Below are 4,666 nucleotides of genomic sequence, written 5' to 3' on the forward strand. Positions count from 1 at the left end.
AGAGAGAGAGAAGTTGGCTAATGCATTCGTACTGCAGTGTGTAAGAGAGAACCTTTCACCTCTAAAGTGGGCAAAGCCGGAACATGAAAAGGGAAATGAGAACGCAGACCTGGCCCTGACCCCTGGTCTATGGGGCAGTCTAAGATGGATTTTAGGAAGCACAGCACTTGTTTCCCTAAATCTATCATGTGTGTGCACCCCATGCACTCACTTGAAAGCCCCTGAAACAGAACTGACCCTGGACTTTTAAGCTCTACAGTTGTGTGACATGTCGTATCTGTCGGGAAGTGTAGATTGAATAAAAAAGAGGGTCTCACATGAAGTCCAGCAATACACATACACTGCTCTTGGAAAAACTGTGTGTGTGCGTGTGTGTGTGTGTGTGTTAGACAAAGTGTGAGTGAGCCAGGCCCTTCTTCCTCCTGGTGGGTACCAGGCCCAGCAGCAGCTGGCCTAGGTTCATACCCAGTCCCACAACTCACCAGCTATTTGACCTCAGGCATTTGTTCTTATGCAGAACAGAGCTAATTATAGAATCCACTCTGGGTTTGCTGCAGAGGCTGAAGCTTGGAAAGTACTTAGAACAGTATCAGGCACTTAGCAAGCACCTGGCATTGTTATCTCTGTTTTGAAGTAAGCAGGTGCATGTTTTGGAGGAGAGGATGGTTAGGGTTTGTTTCTGTATCTGAGTTACCCTTATGCCAAAGTAAATGTGGAAGATGGTTTTGAACTTTACAAAAGCTGCTTTATTAACCAAAATCCAAAATAAGCCCTAACTTCCTTTGGGGTATAAATGATATCAACCCATTCAATTACGCATGAAACAGTTTTGTAAGACACCAGTAATTGTTTAGGGAAGGTGTTGGCCAGAGGCTCAGGGGGGAAAGAATTCATCAGAGACAGATGAGGAACAGATAAGGCAGATTTATTGAAATGGGGACAGAGGCAGTAGGGGATGAGATGAGACAGTGTTTGTGGGTCAAGTAGGAGCCCTACTTTATAGCTTGTTTATCTGAGCTTTTTCATGAGTGGGGGAATTGGTGTAGCCAGTTACCTGCTGGGACATCAGGTTTCCAGGGGGCCTCCTGCATAGGTGTCCAGATTTTGTTCACCTGTTTCCACATCCCATAGTCTCTTTGGTCACGTGACCCCCCTGGCCTGGTTCCCATACCAACTTCATCAGCCACCCTACTATCTGCTTTATGTCTCCCAGCGTTGTTCAACTGTGCAAAGTGCAGACACTTAGTTATAACCCTACTGAATGATACCCCAACACTAGTGAAAAACGAAAATGTCCCATGTGGGGTCTTCCCGTCTTCATTTATCCAAATTACCCTTCTTTCCTTATCTCCATTTCTTTCTATTTGCCTCCTCTCTCTCATTTGCTAGAATTCAAGAGTCAAGCAGGATCTTTAAAATCACTAGGCCTCTGTTTTCATGCAGAAAGAACAAAGGGTTGAATCAGGGCCCTCTATGCAAAGCCTGTGGTTCAGGAGAAGTGAGGGGAAGGCAGGGAGGCCAGCGTGGCCTGCCCTCCTGTCCCCTTCCTGCTTTCTGCCTTCTCACCTGGGCAGAATCCAGGAACTGAACTTATTTGCGGGTGGACTAGAATGGGCTTGTGACCCAATAAAACTGAACTTCTGGTGTCTGTCCACAGTTTCTGGCACCGAGTTCCTAAAACTCCGGGCAGTTCTGAAGTGCTATCTTTTTATTTGCAAATGAGATGACTGGAGCTGGGGGTTCCTAGGTAGCTTCAGGTTGGGGGCTGGTTGCCAAGAGAACCAATCTGGTAAATGGCGTGGGAACGGTCAACCCAATCCCCAGACTCCCTGGGAGCAGAGGGTCTGGCGGTTGAGTCAACCACCAGAAACTAGTATTTAATCAATCATGCCAAGAAGGAAGTCCCTGTGTAAAATCCAACTAAAGGGTCTGGGAGCTCAGCTGGTGAACCTGTAGAGGTGCTAGGGGGTGAGGCTAAGGGAGAGGATGGGACACTTCACGCCCTGTATGTCTGGCTATTCCAGAGTTGTAAAAGTTTATAATAAACTGGTAATCTAGCACATGAACTATTTCTCTTGAGTTTTGCTGTTGTTCTAGCAAATTATCAACCTTGGCAGAGAGGGAGTTATGGAGACTCTATCTTTAGCTTTTTGCTGATGAGAAGCAGGAAATGACAATGTGGACCTCAGGGCAATCCCACTGGGGGCTGGGGATGAGGCTGAGATTTAACATGGGAGGGTCTGTGCTAACTCTGGACAGTTAAGTTTCAGAACTTAGTTAAACCGTTGGTGTCTGCCAAGGACTGGAGAATTGCTTGGTGTGGGAAAACTCACATTTGGTCTCAGAAGGGAATCTTGAGTACACAAAAGAAGCATGTTTTTCCTTTTAGGTTGGATAAATAATTAAATTACTGAAAGGATCCATGTCGAGAGCTAATCATCTTCATACCTAAGCCAAGTAATTCCCCTTCTAGGTACCTTGTCTGAGAAAATAATCAGAAACTAGGGCAAGGGTAAGTAGTATATTCCCAAGAATATGTCTCCCAAGAATATCCAACAGTAAAATTAAATATCTTAAATGATGAAAGTTTTCATTGTCATTGGAAAATGTTCGTGATATAAAATTGATGTAAAATAGAAATACAGTATGACCTTTTTTAAAGTCCTCTATAAGAAAAAGTGAAGAAAACATACTTTTCCATATTTTAAAAAGTCAAGACTTTGGTGAACCCTCCCTGGTGGTGCAGTGGGTTAAAGCACAGCACTAAGAAGCACAGCACTAAGAAGCTAAAGTCACTTCAGCATGAGTTGGATCCCAGCCCTGGAGGTGACCCACATGGCACCGCAGACCTCTCCTGACGCCTTCTGCTCCCCTCAGCAGTATACTTTGTCCATCTGCCTATTCTGCTCCCCACTCTGTCCCTGGTGAATCCTCTCACTGCCCCTGCACCTCTGGCCTGTACCCCAGTTCTGTATACACAAATATACAAATATATATATATATATATATATTTTTTTTTTAAGGTGAAGACTTTGGAACCTGCATGAGGGGACAGGACTCTGAAATTAAACTGAACTTGAGGAAGGCTGAGAAAAGTTTCCCTCAGAAACGTTAAAGTACATCCCTGCCCCCAACTTTCTCACCGGTCTTCCTGTCACCTACACACAGATGGAGTCGCTCTGAAACTAAACAAGAAAGCGCTCTCATGTTTAGAGAAGCATCTGGCCCACCTCAAGGACTTGTGCTGCCTGTTCTTTGATTCAGATTCCACGGAACAAACCCCAGGCCTCTGTGGTGTGCTCACATAGACGCCACAGCCGTGTTCCCAACGCCTCTTTCCATGCAGCTGTGGTTCATAATTCTGAGTAATAACGTCTGCGATAAATTAGAAATAGTGTTAAAATGTGTAAGGATAAATAACCCTCACAAGGTCGATACATTTTAACTTGATATTAAAATAATAATAATGAAGTAAAAGTGAAGATTTTGAGAGGGATGCAAGAAGAAAGGATGGGAAGAAGGCGGATGGGATTGCTCAAGTCACCAAAATGTGTCCCGTGCTTTACGTTCATCACGTTACTCAGTCATCAAAAAACCCGTGTGCATGAAGTATCACCTCCTCTCCTTTACCGAGGTATGTCTTAATGGCGGAGATTCTCCAAAAGAGGGGGAAGGATGCCCAAGTACCAGGGTCTGTCGGAGGAGCTGGATTTGGCCTACCCTGTCCTACTCCTGAGCTCACTTTTTTAAATTTTCTTACTACAGCTCCCTGCCCAGCAGCTCAGAAACTCTGGCTCCACTTCGACTGCCATTTGGAGTTTGATTAAAAACAAAACGCGGGCCACGCTATCACAAGTGCTTTCAATACTCATTTATTGCAAAACCACAGCACAGTAACTATAATGTCAACATAACCATATTTCCAAACTGAAAAGGAGATCATCACTCCAATGTGCATTCTCCAAAGAACCCGAGGCTGGGCGGAAGCGCCCGCACTGTGAGTAATGACGAGAACCCCTATGCTGAACTAGGAGTTCTAAACCATTAAACATTTAATTACCACTTTGGCAAAGCAATGCACATTACCATTTCTACAATGTAACAGCACAGAGATTTTAAATGCATCTTTATTTTTCAGAATCTTCAGTATTCACAATGTGTAAAATGAAGCCGAGTTTTAAATGAAATGCTACGCCAAAACACAGTTTTTTCGAAAAGACCCAGTGGAAAAGAAGGAAAATTGCACATGAATAATATTTATCAGTGCTTACAGTTGACATTAATTATAGTTTTGAAAGAATAAAAATACTCAAGACTTCAACATTTTCTTACAAAAAGTAGAGTCGGCCATAAAATAAAAATCTATAAAACCCCAAATATTATAAAAGTAAAATGCAAAAGAAATTTTTTATTAAAATGTAATACAATATTTACATGGTAAGAATTATTTAAAAACACAGAACGCTTCTTAAGTTGTGATGAGCGTCGGAGAATTCATCACATAAGGTTCATGTTTTGAGAGTTGCCTAGACTCCCCAGTCCCAGAGCCAGGCCAGAAGATATGCACTCGCCCAGCTCTCCATTGTTGGCAGACTGGAAACCCCGTTCCCCGCACCTGCTCATATTTGCACCCCAACTCTTGCCGGGAGAAGACAGCTTGCTCAGG

The sequence above is a fragment of the Condylura cristata genome, unplaced genomic scaffold, assembly GCF_000260355.1.
Source record: "Condylura cristata isolate star-nosed mole 26May11 unplaced genomic scaffold, ConCri1.0 scaffold00003, whole genome shotgun sequence".
NCBI lineage: Eukaryota > Metazoa > Chordata > Mammalia > Eulipotyphla > Talpidae > Condylura > Condylura cristata.